The 16,102-nt window shown below is 50.2% G+C and overlaps 1 long non-coding RNA gene across 2 annotated transcripts in view; it reads left to right on the top strand.

Moving 5' to 3' along the window:
- LOC118212635 overlaps positions 1-14,158 on the top strand; it is a 30,925-nt gene extending 16,767 nt beyond the window's left edge. For both annotated transcript variants that reach the window (XR_004762286.1, XR_004762285.1), the window contains exon 4: positions 14,079-14,158. This is a non-coding gene — a long non-coding RNA (uncharacterized LOC118212635). The remainder of the gene's footprint in view (positions 1-14,078) is intronic.
- The last annotated feature ends 1,944 nt before the right edge of the window (positions 14,159-16,102 follow it).

The raw sequence follows: 16,102 nt of genomic DNA, 5'->3' as shown, positions 1-16,102 counted from the left end.
GTTGACTCAGAACTCCAGAATTAGAGGCTCCCCCCCCCCCCCCCCCCCCACAGCACACATAGGCTGATTCAGCTCTGGTGTCTGTGAACAGTAGCCGTGCACAGAAAACACACACGGGGGGGGCACACTGATTGTAAAATTGCTGTTTTCTCTGAAAACACAGCCCAGTGGCGCTCGCCAGCTGGCCCGGACCAATCGGAGCGCCGTGTTTTACCGTGTGACACTTTGATGGGATAATGACCGGTTGCTGTGACCTTCCGATGGCTGATAGAAAAACAGTGGGCGGGGGGGGAAACAGCAAAACAGTGATGTCACGGGGTGAGTTTGCTCTTCGGTGGAAGCACATGACGATTCATCGAAAAAGCCGCCCCCCCCCACGCAAACTACCTGCTCCCCCCATCCCCCACACAAACTACCTGCTCCAGACCATTTAAGGACGCGACCACCTGATGTTATCGTTACCGCCATCTTGCAATAATTATTCTCTCAGAGAGAGAGAATAAAAATGGCCGCTGAACGATGACTCACACAAATCTGCTTCAGCGCTCTCCTTGTGTCCCGCTTCGCCTCGCCTCGGCCGCAGAGAACAGAAGGGGGCGGAGCTGAACAGAAGGGGGCGGGGCTGGACTGAAGGGGGCGGAGCTGAACCGAAGGGGGTGGGGCTGGACTGAAGGGGGCGGAGCTGAACCGAAGCACGTGGAGCTGGACTGAAGGGGGCGGGGCTGGACTGAAGCACGTGGAGCCGAACTGAAGGGGGCGGGGCTGGACTGAAGGGGGCGGGGCTGAACTGAAGGGGGCAGGGCTGGACTGAAGGGGGCGGGGCTGGACTGAAGGGGGCGGGGCTGAACCAAAGCACGTGGAGCTGAACTGAACCGCACAGAGCTGAACAGAAGGGGGCGAGGCTGGACTGAAGGGGGCGGAGCTGAACTGAAGGGGGCGGAGCTGAACTGAACCGCACAGAGCTGAACAGAAGGGGGCGAGGCTGGACTGAAGGGGGCGGAGCTGAACTGAAGGGGGCGGAGCTGAACTGAACCGCACAGAGCTGAATGACGTGTCCGGTTCCCTCCCGTGACGCTAACGCGAGCGGGCTGCCCGCGTGTCTCTGCGTAAAGGGGCTGAGTGACTGCGCCTCGAGAACGAGGGAAAGCGCTCGCGATCTATCTCCCTCTCCCCCCCTCCTCATCCTCCTCACCCAGGGCCAGCTTTCACTCCTGGGCGCAGCGCGTTCCCACTAACTGCTCCTTTGCTACGTCGCGCCCTGAGAGCCAGCAGAAAAAAACGCTAGCATTTACATTTTTTTGACGAGTGGATGACAAAAACATGTTGCAGTGAAAATATTTTAAAAAATAGATATATATATTTACTGAATGTCCTTTTATTGTAGTTTTCTGCATACTAGACTATATGGCTCTTGAGATGAAGAGACTTATGTCCCCTACAGGGGACAAAAATTAATTGTCAGGTCTTAGGAGGATATGACTGAAAAATAGGCTTAAGCCTTGATAGCTTTTGATAGACATTTAGATCGCTAACACATGTAGATATCACCAATCTTTGCTGATGGTTAGCAGCTGGCATATGCAGAGCCTTGAACCTGAGACCATAGAGCCCAGCCTGACTAACAAGCCCCTATAAATGACCAAGCTACTTGGGGCCAGCTGGTTGCTAACATTTTCCAATATCACGACAATGTGCGGCTGGATATTTTGTCAAAGCAATTAAGGTTCATTAAGGTTCAAAAACCTCCTCTTTGCGCAAGGTTATAACCGACTTCCTGCCCAGAGCCTTCAGCCTTCGGGTCTGTGTGCGTCGCTCTCTGTCGATCCGTGCCTGCATTCAGGCGAAGGGCAACTCAACATACACTAAGCCCTCCAAAAGGGAAACCAAGCGGCTGTTTTTCGAAAATATCCCAGTAGTTTACCTTTCCGTGATTGCTCTGCTCAGCATGTATTCATCTAACTAGAGCTCGCAATCAACATTACATTTTCATCAGGGCGCTGCAGGTCAGTGAAATTCGGGCCGACGGACGGTCGACGCTGAAGGCTCGGTGGATTATATGTGGTCCCGCCTGCCCGGGCGCTCAGTTTCTCAGAGAGTGACCCAAAACGTCCGGGCTCCTAGGAGACCCGTGGGAGGGGGACGCACACCTGATCCCACCGTCCGTCCAGCCGAGCGCCCGAAAACCTCCTACCACCCCGCCAGCAATCAGACCGCCATCTCGCAGTGCCACATCTGTTCTTGATCTTACCCCGTTCCCCCCTCCCCCATCCCCCTCCACCTCCACCTCCCCCCCACCAGAGCAGGGGCAGGAGAACTCCTCTCAAGCATCCGCACCGAAACCTCCCGGCGTCTCCGCGTTTCAGCCGAGAACGCTCTGCCGGCCCTCTACCGCACCGCCAGCTACCGCACTGCCCTCTACCGCACCGCCAGAACCTTCCGGAAGCTTCCGCGCGCCGGCGGCGGGACGGAACGGACCCCCCCCCCCCCCCGCTGCTCTTTCGACCGCTCTTGGTGCCACGGGCCGGCGGAGAAACGCGAGGCGTGGCTGCAAACCAGCCGAAACCAAAAAAATCAAACTCGCCGGTGAAACTCGGAGAGCGAATCGATGCTGTGATTTATCTTCACCCCCTTGACAGCATCTGGCGCGACTTTAGCGGCACGCAGGACTTGCATTTTTAAAAAGTGAAATACTTTATAAGATGAAGTTGATGTTTATATATGTTTTACCAAAAAAAACCCTTGATGATCACTGGTGACATGCGGTGGAGAAGCCGGCTAAGCACACATCAGGCTATCAGAGAAGCCCCATCTGATCGCCCCCAGAAGGGTGTCTGGCCCCAGATGGAATCCATTACTATCAGCAAGACGGAATCCGAGACAACGGTCTCCCGTTTCACATAATTTTGTATCTGGATTATGGAAAATAAAACGAATCCTACAAAAATAGCAATTATCCGTTCTTTTTAAAGCTTTTCACAATATTGATCACAGAGGGGGGAAAAAAAAAGATCTGAGGAATTCTTTGAATCTACATGACTGCACTGCAGCATTCTGCGGTTTGACTGTTGCTGTGTTCTGCAGCCAGACTTACGTGAACAGCTTGTAATGTTCAGAGAACGTTCATTCATTTTTAATGCACGATATTTAATTAAACTTCATAACAATAAGTTCTGAGCAGTTAATTTTCCATCCTTAAAAGGCATAATCCTGTTTGATATAAAGGCATATCATTTTTATAACTTTTCCAGTCAAGACTACAAAAGAAAAAGATGAAAAAAAAAAAGAACACGGAGAGACTGCATATCATAGTTTACAGAGGAACCACCTGAAGAAAAGTAACATCAAAAGCACGATACAACGCAACATGCGTCATGGAACAGATCTTCTCTGTTCCAGAAGCATAACCGTTCTTCACATGTGCAATGTGTAGCAGCCAGGACCTATATCAAAAAAAAGTGAACTTCAAAAGCTGCCATGGCAAATTTGTTCATGAAGAGATGTTTCCCCCCCCCCTTTTTTCGCCCTTGGAGCGTGCGCGGGAGACCGGCGTCGCTGCTGTCCCTCCCGAGTCCCCTTTGGCGGGGCCCCCTTTTTTTTTCCGAGGATCTGCCATTTTGTCAAGACTAGAGAAGTCATCAGCGGGCTAACTTCATCACGGGCCGGGTCAGAGGCAGGTCAACGCTCGGGAACCCCACGGTCAACAGGCCAGAAGCCCCCCAACAACCCCCCCAAATCCACCCCACCCCACACGCCCCCGCCCCTGCCCCCGGCACAAGAGGATGCTGTCAGGTCATCAGCCTGTTGGGGGAGACACTTGGCACTCAGCGGGGGGGGTGGGGGTGGGTGGGGGATTGAAGGGGGGCTCCTATCTCTTTACAAGGAGGCCCTGTCAGCTGGCTGGTGACTAATAGCCCGGCTGCAGTGACAGATACTGATGAGCGCCCATCAGGCGAAGCCTGAGAGAAACAGGGCCACCAAATTTAATAACGCCCCCCCGTCCCCCCCCCCCCCACCAACTCCCTCCGCGCCCCCCTTCCAGTTCCGTAATGTCATTTTGGGAGCCGAGGCGAGCGTCGAGGCTGTCGCCGGGGCGATCCGTCTTCCTGCCGCCCGTAAAGCGAAGCGAGCGCTCCCCGCGAAGACGGCCCCGCCGACTCCTCTCTGTGCGCCCCGGTCTCCTCGCCCCCGCCGACTCCTCTTTGTGCGCCCCGGTCTCCTCGCCCCCCCCTTTTTTAACGATTCCTTCAGCCGTCGACGACGGCGGCGACGGGGGACAAAAGGGCCCCCTTTGAATGGGCACAAAAAAATTCTAATGAAACATTAACAAGATTGGGGTCCGTTGCAGACAGCCAAAAAAAGAAGCCTCTCTTTTTTGTGTGTGTGTGTGTGTGTGTGTGTGTGTGTGTGTGTGTGTGTGTGTGTGTGTGTGTGTGTGTGTGTGTGTGTGTGTGTGTGTGTGTGTGTGTGTGTGTGTGTGTGTGTGTGTGTGTGTGTGTGTGTGTGTGTGTGTGTGTGTGTGTGTGTGTGTGTGTGTGTGTGTGTGTGTGTGTGTGTGTGTGTGTGTGCTTTTAGAGAAAAAGGGTGAAGCGGGAATCGATACGTTCTCCCGACTCCTCTCACACGCTCACTGCGCTGGGGCTAACTGGGGTCTGAGCCCAGAGAGGCTCGGCTCTTCCAGTTTTCAGGACCGCTCAATTCCGCGTGGAAACGAAAGCACGAAACAAATACGGTTTCAAAGCCTTTGAATACCGTTGCTTAAGCAGAAATTGCGTCCGGCTTCTTTTGCTGCCCTGACGTTTCCCCAGTGGACGTTGAAAAATGGATTATTTAATTACTATTAGCATTAATTATGCGGTGATGTCCCCATCCACGAGAACGGTCAATCAATCAGGAGAATGAAAGGAGTGCAGAAAAAGGGGTATGATTCAGTTCAGTAACAGTGAATTTTGTGGGGGGTGGGGGTGGTGTCCCTTCCTCCGATATTAGGGGGTCACTGTTTTCATTCTCCCATCTCAAGTGGGGGCCCCGTTTCTTCCTTCGCCCCAAGAAGCACCGTAAAGCTATTGGGCTATGACCGCGCCCAGAAGACACATATGCCACTGCTCCTGAAGTCTTTGACTTTCCCCCTGTCCCAAGGTCAGCTCTGACCCCCCCCCCCCCCACCCCCCCACCCCAGGCTGCACAGTCACCCCGCATATAAGACGTGTGCGAGCGTCAGAGGGCTTGACACCGCCCATAATGAGCCCTTTCCTGAAGCCTGGGTCTTCGGGGCACTTGGGAGAAGGGAATTGCCCATAATTCTTTGCAGCACCGTTGACATTTCGTTGCAGTCGGCAGTCAACACTATATAAACTAACGGTTTTGATTTCAACTAAGACGAGCGGGGATCGTAATGGTGAACAAATTGTTGTACATTTTAGTAAAGCAACGTGTCAGTCTGTAGCCCGTTGAACAGCTATGAGGTCATTTTTTTTCAGTGACCTTTATGAAAGTTAGCATTTACCCCGTTATTGTTGACTGCGTCTAGGGTGTTTAATGGAGCAGTGCAAAATAACTCAACTTTTCCCAGTGGGGTCTGAGGAGCAGTTCTTAGTTCTGATGGTACCAGCTCTTGGACCAGGTTTTTTAAAAAGTGTAAACTGTGCCTTGTACGTGGTGATGTCATTATACAGACTCGGACTTTACGTTTTGAGGGCCTGAGGGTAGACATGGAATGGGGCCAAGCCTCGCAGCTATTCTAGGTTTTAAAGAAATAGGGGTGCGTTTGAGGCATGATAGTACTGGTGCGTTTAGGGCACCATGTCAGCAGGGTGAGGAACTTTGAGCTGGAGAAAAACCCTTCAAGGCCTTCCACATCAATTAGGGGATGAACCTTCGCATAAGGCTATCGTAACGGCTGTATACAGCTGCTTGTGGTTGCCTATATTATGTTTCATTATTTTTTAGATGTTCTTATTTGTAGTGCAGTTGTATAAAATAAATAGCTACTGGTAAATGAAAATCACCTGTTACCCTCACAATGATGTCTGCATGAATGCGGAGATGCTACTTTGTGGAGAAGTCTCAAATCACGTCCAAATCTCCATTCATTTCTTTTGACTCAGCAGCATTAATCAACGATACAAAATTTAGATAAACTTTCAATCAGGGCGATTCCATTACGAGGATTGGTTTACCTGTTTTTTTTTTTTGTTTTGTTTGTTTTAAAAAAAAAATAAAAAAAACGAATTAAAATATTGTTACCAAAACTGGGAAAAAAGTTTCTGCCATAATAAAAGCTCCTAGTGGTGTAAACCACTTAGACACACTTATTTTATGGAATAGTGTTTCAGCATAGAAAATACACACTTTAAGAACAATCTGTAAATCTTGTCCACTTTTCCATTTACGTCTCTTGATTTTTTTATTATTATTTATTTTATTTTTTTACAATTTGAGAACAGATTCGAAATATACTCAGCCATTTAACAGAAGAGGAAGATACAGTATCTCCATGCTTGTTGTTCCCGCTTTCATGGAAGGGACGCTGGTCCTCCAACTCTCTACATTGATTATTTTACATTATTGTCGCCTTCGATATACATAATAGTACGTTTTTTGAAATTTGAGTTGGGTAGTGGAGTAGACAGGGCGTTTCCGGCACCTGATTACTTCGTGATGTGCCGGCATTTCCCCCTCTTTCAATAGACCACGTGTGAAAGAGACGATAAATCAGCGTTCATCGATCTTCTGGCAAATGCCGCGGAAGACAAACGAACGTCTTTTAGCCTTATTAGCGGGTGACATGGTATAAATCATCAGTACGCTCGTTGCCCAAAGCCAAGTGAGACTGCCGCGCACCAGCTGTACAGCCGCGTGAGCGAAACCTCCCTCCGCGGCCCTTGCATTCCATGAAAATAAAACTCTTGCGTCATATAGTAATTGCTGGACATCTCAAATTGAATTTATTTTATTTTAAATAATCGATAGCTTTCCAGTTGTCACAGTAAATGGCGTGATTGATTCTGAATACAGTTTGGCAAACCGATTCACATTGCTTCGCGTTTCCTAACCCCTGAAAGCAGGTGACCGTATGTGAATAACAACCTTCATCTCGCATTTTAAAATCTGGACCGTGAGACAGGTAGGCTACTGCCGATGACATCACATCAATGCAAATTAAAGTTTGCGGCGAATTAGTTGGATGGATGAATTTCCACCCATCTGGGAAGATAATCTCCTGTAAACATTTCAGTATGTTTTGACGGACCGTCCTACGCCCACCCCCATTTTTTCTTAAAGAAAATTTCAACATTTTTTCTTTGCTCTCGATGTGATTTACAGAGGGTGGGTTATTTTTCTTACATTTTTTGTCTTACTGTCAGGAGCTTTATACGACAGTTTCGCTTTAATGTCCCTGGCATATTTTTCTAAATATATCCCGACTTTCCTAAAGAGAAAGAGTATTCGTGCTTGTTGCCTCCCCCCCAAGCGCTTATAGCTCCATGCCTGCGATGAGAGAGAATATTCAATTTCTGGAGATGAAACGCAGAAACTGTGGCAGCCCCCGTACAGCGCGTGCAGCCAGGGAGGCCGGAGAGCCGCTGTTTTGCGCTCAGCCCGTGCGCGCGCTCGTGCTCGTTGTGCGCCCCGGAGGAGTTGAGTGGTATTTTATTTTCTTTGAAGACAATGTGATTTAAAAAATAAAAATAAATAAATAGGAAAAACAAAATCTACAACGGTGCTACAGCCCTCGTTAGTTTGTGTTATATGAGCACCGCCGTTTTTCTTTAGCTTCTGTTCTTTCCTTTGTGTTCTAGATATTCAGTCTCAGTCTGAGAATGTTTTGATATTTGTGTCATATACAGTTTTCGGTGAAAAGTATTTATCTGGGAGGCTATCTGTAATGAACAATGTAACTTCAGTGTAGTATTGGAAGAGGGTGCTTGGTATGGTAGGCCTGCAGAATAATTACATTGTGCGAATTTTTTTTTTTTTTTTTTCCTGGAGCGCTTGACAACTTTTTTTTATTCCTAAGTAAAGAAAAAAAATGCAGTGCCAAAGAAAGATAGGCCTATACTAAATACACGGTGCCACTTTTAAATCATGCAGAATGCAGAAGTGAGTATTCAGATAAAGGTTCGTGGATATAATTTCCTCAGAAATTAGTACATTTGCTGTAGCCTAAATTACCCCTTCTCACCTCTAAGCAACCTTGGAGCCCCTGTTGTTAGTTTTAGCCTTACTCTTCTTTTTAAAGGATAATTTTGGTACCGCCGTGGACATTGCGGGATGCATTAAAATCAGCAGCGGTCTTACGTCTCGGCTCCTTTGTTCTAATACCTTGAGAAAATAACGGTTGCTAATGCAGAAGGCTTAGTTCTGCGCGGGAACAATAATGTATGCGCGAGGATTTTTAGGACAAAACGTAATCGCATTTTCCGCAGTGGGATGAAAACGAGAACAGAGAGAATTTTCCCTGCCCCCTTCCCAGGGCCCGATTCAATGTGGGGGTTTTAAGATGGACGGCACACACATTATAACATTGTTTTCTATTTAGGTTCCTCTATTTTTGCCTCACATTTCCAGCTCTTGTTTGAATGCGGGCTCTCTATTTTTGTGTTTTTCTTCGCTGTTGACGTCCACAGCGCTGTTTCTTCTGAGCACTGGGGAAACTGGAGCTCTGCCGTCAAGTTCAGAAGAACCGTAAAAATGCGTTTTTTGTTTTTTTTTCATTTATACTTTTTCTTGCTTAGTTTTATGGCCAAACATCACACATATGGAACATTTAATCTGCGTAGGTTTTTGCCAGAGCCCACATGAATGAACGTTAAACCTCCCTGGCCTCACCAGTGGATCACGTGACGGTGACTCACCCGTTTCTCGGGAGGGGCACCCAGCACCAACTCTTGGTTTTCATGGACCTGAAGCAGCTGAGAAACAGAAGCTCACGGAAGATTCCAGAATTGATCGCAGTCTCATATAGGGTGGATGGGGTGGGAGGGCGGGTGGATGGGGTGGGAGGGCAGGTGGATGGGGTAGGGGAGGGCGGGTGGATGGGGTGGGAGGGCAGGTGGATGGGGTAGGGGAGTTGAAGGGGGCTACGCTCGCACTGTCGTCTGCAAACAAGTCAAATGGAACTCGGGGGCCCCTGGCTTGTAGAACTAAGATGATGTCATCACTGTTGGACAGGTCAATGAAGATGATGTTGATGGTGCATGTTTTCGTGCTTCAGGTAGGATGATGATGATGGTGGAAACATCTAAACTAGAAAACAGCAATAGGATGCTTCTGAATTTCAAAAGAGTGGGTCATAGATGACAATGGTGCAGTGACAAGGCTTCTGAATTATTTTGTAACGTTGTCGAGAGAACATTTTTTTTTTTTTGTGATTTCAAGACTTGCCCCACCTACTTGACGACAGACACGCAACCTCTTCGTGAGCGTCTAGATATTGCTTGAATTCTAAAGAGAGATCATATAATATTCATACACTGGTCAAGCCTGCCGTCGGCATGGCAGCGGGCCTCTTCGCTAATGCTAAACGATCTTGAGAGGACGGGAACGGGAACATCCTTCATTTTTTTAATGCAGTACGCGGCGTTCCACCTCTTTGTCCGCTCGCGTCGTAATTCACCCTGCGCTGTGTGAGCTAACAGCACGAGACACGGTTTATTCACATGTTTAGAGAGCGGTGATTGACTCCTCCCCCCCACCCCGTGCGATTGGGGGGTGACGGGAGGAGACGGGCGTGGCAGCGGACCTGTCAAAAGCGCCGGGAAATGGATGGGTTTTGGGGGGGGTGGGGGGCGAGGGTTCCTGTCCTCATTGCAACGTGCATCATACACATTTTTCTTTGTGATGAATGATCTGGGAGACTCACCCTCAGAAAATTCTGGGTGGGGGTGTGTGGGGGGGGTGTGGATGATAAATCTTTATCTCAAAGTTGACCCCCCCCCCCCCAACACACACACACACACAATTGAAATACCACAGAAGGAATGAACCCTGTTTATTTTATTTTATTTATGTTTTTTTTGGGGGGGGGGGATGTAATTATTAATCCGTATTGGAGTAGTGCTTTTTGAGATGGCGTTAAATGTGGCGGGGGAGGGGGGAGGGGGTGGACTTAAGAGCAGGTGCTTGCATGCTGGTCACGGCAGACTCAGCTGGGACCCCCCCCCCCCCTCCGCCCACGCGCCCCCCCCACCCCCATCGCCCCCGCGCTGTCTCACCTGCCTCGTACCGTGTTTGATTTTGTACTCCCCCCCCCCCCCCCCCGCCGCTCCGGCCCCCCCCCGCCCGCCTGTCCTTTGATGGCGGCCCACGCGGCCGGGCACTTTGATTGGCGGCATGGCGGAGGGGAGAGTTAAAACGGGGGAACGCGGCGGGCCAGCATTACCCTGGCCACGCCCGCCTCGCTGGCGCACGGCGGCCCTCTGGCGAAACGCTGCTCCCCGGCACGGCTCGCGTGGGCGGGGTGGGGGGGGACCCCTCTCTCTTCCCCCCCTCCTCTTTGATCCAGTACAGGTTCCCGTGGGACAGAGAGAGAGGGAGAGAGAGGGAGGAAGGTAGAGAGTGGCAGGGAGGGAGAGTGAGAGAGAGAGAGAGAGAGGGGGGGCAGGGACGGAGAGAGAGAGAGAGGGGGGGGGGCAGGGGGGGGAGAGAGAGAGAGAGCTAGATGTTGAGAAATTAGAGAGAACTCCTCCCTACCCCTGTTCTGCTTTGCAGAGCAGTGAGAGAAAATCCCACTTCCCTTCGTCTCCTCTCCTCTCTCACCAGACCCCTTGAGAGACAGAGATGGAGCGATAGAGAGAGAGAATGAGATATTGCCCCTCTTTCAGCTCCAGGCCTTGTTTGGGAGTCACATGAAAGGAGCGAGAGAGAGAGAGAGAGAGGGAGAGAGGGAGGGAGGGAGGGAGGGTGGGAGAGAGAGCGATTGAGTGAATGAGACATGGCCCCCTCTCATCGCTCCGAGCGCTGTTAGTCTCTGTTGGAAAGTCAGCGAGTCAGGTGAAGAGGGGTGGGGGCAGAGGGAGAGAGAGGGGGAGAACGACGGAGAGATGATGAGAGAGAGAGAAGGGCAGATGGGGGGAGAGAGAGAGTGAGAGAGGGGGGAGAGAGAAAGAGAGAGTATGAGAGAGAGAGAGAGAGCGCTGAGAGAGAGAGAGAAAGTGTGAGACAGAAAAGGAGGGAGGGAGAGAGAGGGTGGATTAAAGAGAGAGGGAGGGAGAGAGAGTGAGGCAGAGAGTGAGGGAGAGGGAGGGAGAGAGAGGGTGGATTAAAGAGAGAGGGAGGGAGAGAGAGTGAGGCAGAGAGTGAGGGAGAGGGAGGGAGAGAGAGGGTGGATTAAAGAGAGAGGGAGGGAGAGAGAGTGAGGCAGAGAGTGAGGGAGAGGGTGGACTAAAGAGAGAGGGAGGGAGAGAGTGAGGCAGAGTGTGAGGGAGAGGGAGGGAGAGAGAGATACCCCCGCTCCGGTCCCCCTCCTCAGTGAAGGGAGGTTGCGGGAAACCGGAGAGCGCTGGATCAGTCCCCGCCGGCCCTGGCCCTGTCTGTTTGTTTAATTATGTATATGTAATTTGTAAAAGTGTACGGGGGGGGCATTAATTGGAAGCCGCTGTGAAAATGATGATTACCAGCGTCCCATTGATTAATTCATCGGGCCGCTCGGCGGCGGCGGCGGACGGAGCTGCTCTCCGGGCGAGACCCGCGTGCTCTCCGGGGCCGGCGGAGGGAAGCTGCTGTTTGTCTAACCTTATCTGCGTCTGCCATCGCTCCTCCGAGCACGCTGCGGATCTCACCAACCAAGCCCCGTTTATTAGCTGCATAGATTTGCTCATTTCCCCTGGAGTATATAACCGGGTGTGCTGAAACAACATGTATTCATTACTATAGTAATTCCGAGCCGTTGGTTGCGCTGGATAGCGGTAATAGCGGATTTATTGATATGGATGGGGAAAAGCAGTGGGGGCGCGGCGGTGTGCTAAGTTAGCACGTAAGTCAGACTGCAGTGGACGCAGCAGTGGGAGCGCGGCGGTGTGCTAAGTTAGCACGTAAGTCAGACTGCAGTGGACGCAGCAGTGGGAGTGCGGCGGTGTGCTAAGTTAGCACGTAAGTCAGACTGCAGTGGACGCAGCAGTGGGAGCGCGGCGGTGTGCTAAGTTAGCACGTAAGTCAGACTGCAGTGGACGCAGCAGTGGGGCTGCTGCCTGTAGCCCAGGTCCTAAAATCGATTCCGAACGCTGTAATCGCAGTCCCCCCCGCCCATAAAGCACAGCGTGTGTGACTCGGACCGCCTGCTTTCATTAGGTCCACGGAGCGAAAGGTGAAATAAATCGAGTCTGTCGTGCTAAAGGAAGAGATGAACGCGATTCAGACGGTTTATGAGACACTGCGCGACATAAAACAGGTGTGAAACAGAAAGAGGTGCATCAAAATCAAAGGTTTATATATTTTGCGTACGCGTGTGTGATTATTTATTTTAAGATTATTTTAATACCGCTATTTTGATGATGATGATGATGTCTGGCTTGTAGGGATGATTTTGAAGCTAGACAAAGTAATGACATTTAGTGTATTATTCCGTTGCAGTTTAGCTTCTGGTTTTTATAAGAAACGGATGTTATTTTATGCAACCCGTGTTATTAGTATGAGGCCTGTCCCAGGCATTGTGTGTTGGTCTCGGTATGATTACGCTCCGCCTGGCCTCGCGCGGGTGAGAGTGTGTGTTTTAAAATGGCAGGTGAGTTGTGATGCATGTAGAGATGTGGGCGGATCTGGGCCGGTGGAGAACATCGCCGCTGTAGACGTGTCAGCCGAAGCTCCCGGCGCAGGTAGCCGCAGCAGCATAATTAGCCGCAACGATATTTCGTCGCCGCACAATTCTGGAACTTTTCTGCCGCGGCCGATCCGTGAGCACGTGTTCCGCATCGCCATGGTAACGGCCGACAGCGAAAGCCATCAGAAGGAACGCTAGGACGGCCCATCAGCAGTAAAAGACGACAGAATGTGATTTTTTTTTTTAAATCTCCCGGCCGGTGCTGTGCAAACCCTCCACACGCCAGTTCCCCACTCCGCCTGGTTCAGCACAGCGAAATGTAAACCTGCTGTAGTCCCGGGCGCTCATGGGATTTAAACCACCGGAGAGCGTGCGTTTCATTGGCACCAGTTTAGCAGAAGGATGGATAAGATCCTGCAGACCGGCTCCCATCTCCGAAGCAAGCGCATGCTTCTCTTCGGTAGCTGCATGCGACGCATTGAGCGCTGTTCATAAAGCATGCGCATTCACGGCGCACTCATGATGCATTATTAATGTGACATAAGGCACAACGAATGCCTTAATCGCTCCAAGGTGCGCATGCTTATTTACTGAAGTGTACAAATAAGAATATGAAGTCATGAACTGCATTGCGTATCCAAGTTTAACGGGCCCTTATGACAACTGCTCATTATAAAACAACCAACCCCACCAATTATTCATCTTTTATTCAGCTGTGGACAGGCCAGTTTGAAAAGACAGAAATCTGTCTGAAATCTGAACAGAATGCCCAAACTGCCCACTTGTGATGTAATATCTTCTAATCATTGTACTTTTCCCGCATATTTTGCACATGGTTAGGTGTTACTGTATTATAATATGTAAATGATTATAAGCAACCCTCAGCAGGTAGTACTCCTTATTATACATTAATGCATGTTTATAATTAATTATGAAGATATGTATTATATGCTGGTTCTCTGCAGAAATATTTCATTTTTCCATCTTGCAGCGTGGTATAAAAAATTAAAACTGAAAAATAATGACTGAATATGTGAGGCAAGCAAAGAAAAACATTTCAAGTTATAAGCAAAAACAAAATATGATTTAAAAAAAGCTGAAGAAATATTACAGCAAATGCCAACACAAGAGAAACTATAAACCAACGCATTGGGAACAATCCCATTGTGTCAAATTGAAATGATGAACTAACAGCAATATTTCCTTAAGGTTGACTGCTAATGGAAAACAGAATTGTTGAGACAGTCATGCTAAAAACATGGACTCGAGATGTTCACCAGGGTGTGAACACTGATGTGGCTTATGTCTTACATTACCACAGGGACCCAAGGTGAGCCACTGGTGACATCAGCAGTCCAGGCCAGCCAATAGGAGCACCCCGTGTGCCCACGCCCAAGGTGACCAGGTGAGCACCCCAACCAGAGTCTTTCACTCCATCTCTCTGTCCCTCTTCTTCCTTTTCTCAGGTAAAGCACTCTATATTCCATATATTATACTCTTTTAAACCTGTTGGGTTTAACACTGTACACTTCACTGTGCACTTTCTCCAGGTAATTACGGTAATTACTGTTTTCAGTCGAGGCGGAAATAATTCCTGGTAAATAAGACTGTTTTTGACCCACTTTTCTATACTGCTTCCTACCTAAAATCAGCTCTGTGTTTATGTGATAAACAAAGTATTGGAGAATATAAGGTGTGCATAAAATCCAAAGTATAAGGAATATATTATATGCATGGCATATGTAAAGGGCTTTTTATTACTGCAGTTTTGTTTGTTTTGTTATTCTACTGTTTAAGTTAAATTACGGCACAATTTAATAATACTTAATGCAATATGGTCACAAAAGTGGAAATATTTTTGTTTGGTCATATACAAGGCACGTGTATATTTGTATGTGTGTAGAGAAAATGTAGATGTGTATATGAATGTGTGTTTGCATCCTTTAGTATATATCTACATACGTATATGAATTCCTTTATACTTCAAGGGCACTTATGACATCACAGGTTATTGTATCCCAAATGGATTATGTGAAATGTAATGATGTAATAATCATTTTATAATGATGAAGCTCATGTAGCCTTAGCGGAGCTGCCTTGCTCTGCCAGCTTGCTGTCTCACGGCTGCCTGAGAGGCTCGAGCCGTTTAGCCGCGAGCAGTTTGACGGAGAGATTCTCGGGGAGAGGCTGTGAAGGTCGACGCGTCTCGCTCTGTGTCTCCGCGGCGACGGGGGGGAGCCGTCAGAACAAACGCGCCGCGGCTGGCGGCCGGGGGGATTCGATAAACTCAAAGGGGGAGCGCAGGAGCGAGTGTTCCCCCCCCCCCCTCCCCCCCGACCGCGCGGAGCAGGAACGCTCGGGACTGCGTCGGGACGCACTTTCGGTGAACCGCCGCGGCGCGCACCGCCAACTCCGAGGGCCCGACCCGCTCGCTCGCTCTCTCGCCCCGCCCGCTCGGCCGTAACTCTTTCGGGCCCGACTCCTGCCCGACCTCTGACCTCCCCGACGCCCCCGGGGCTCGCTCCGCTGTCCAGCAAATGACCCGGAAAAAGTAAACACCCGAAATATCCAGCGTCGCTAACGCGTGTCCGAGTAGCCTTTCACTGCCTCATTCATAAAAAGGCTACACCCCCCCCCCCCCAGCGCGGGATAACAAAGCCGTCCTACACCCCCCCCCCCCAGCGCGGGATAACAAAGCCGTCCTACACCCCCCCCCCCCCAGCGCGGGATAACAAAGCCGTCCTACACCCCCCCCCCCCCCCGCGCGGGATAACAAAGCCGTCCTACACCCCCCCCCCCCCCAGCGCGAGATAACAAAGCCGTCCTACACCCCCCCCCCCCCCCAGCGCGAGATAACAAAGCCGTCCTACACCCCCCCCCCCCCAGCGCGGGATAACAAAGCCGTCCTGTGTGAGGCAGGTGGGCGGGGCACACGGACGAGGCTCTGACAGACACCTGTCCCAGGACGGAGGGGTGCGGGGGGGGGGAGTTTGAGCCTCGGGAGCTACGCGTGACCACGGCGAGCTCAGCCCTTTGCTGTCCTTACAGGAAGCAGGAAGCAGGAAGCAGGAAGTGAAATGAACTCGAGTGCCTCGACCCCCCCCCCCCCCCCCCCCCCCCCCAGCTAGGCTTGCATCTCTAATGTCACTCGTCTCTGGCGCTGTCGGCGTGGGAACAGCGAACAGACCAGCGCCGCGAGTGTTTCGTCGGCGCTAATAAGCGAATTAGCATCGCCGCTGTCACTCTTACCAGAGCATGCTGGGACTGAACATAGATCTTTTCCCTGCTGGGAAATAAATTACAATGTTCTTACATTAATAAAAAAACGTACTTATTTATAAATCA

This window comes from Anguilla anguilla, chromosome 14, assembly GCF_013347855.1.
Source record: "Anguilla anguilla isolate fAngAng1 chromosome 14, fAngAng1.pri, whole genome shotgun sequence".
NCBI classification, from domain to species: domain Eukaryota; kingdom Metazoa; phylum Chordata; class Actinopteri; order Anguilliformes; family Anguillidae; genus Anguilla; species Anguilla anguilla.
The sequence above is the reverse complement of the archived record's forward strand: the minus strand, read 5'-3'. Positions and strand labels throughout refer to the sequence as shown.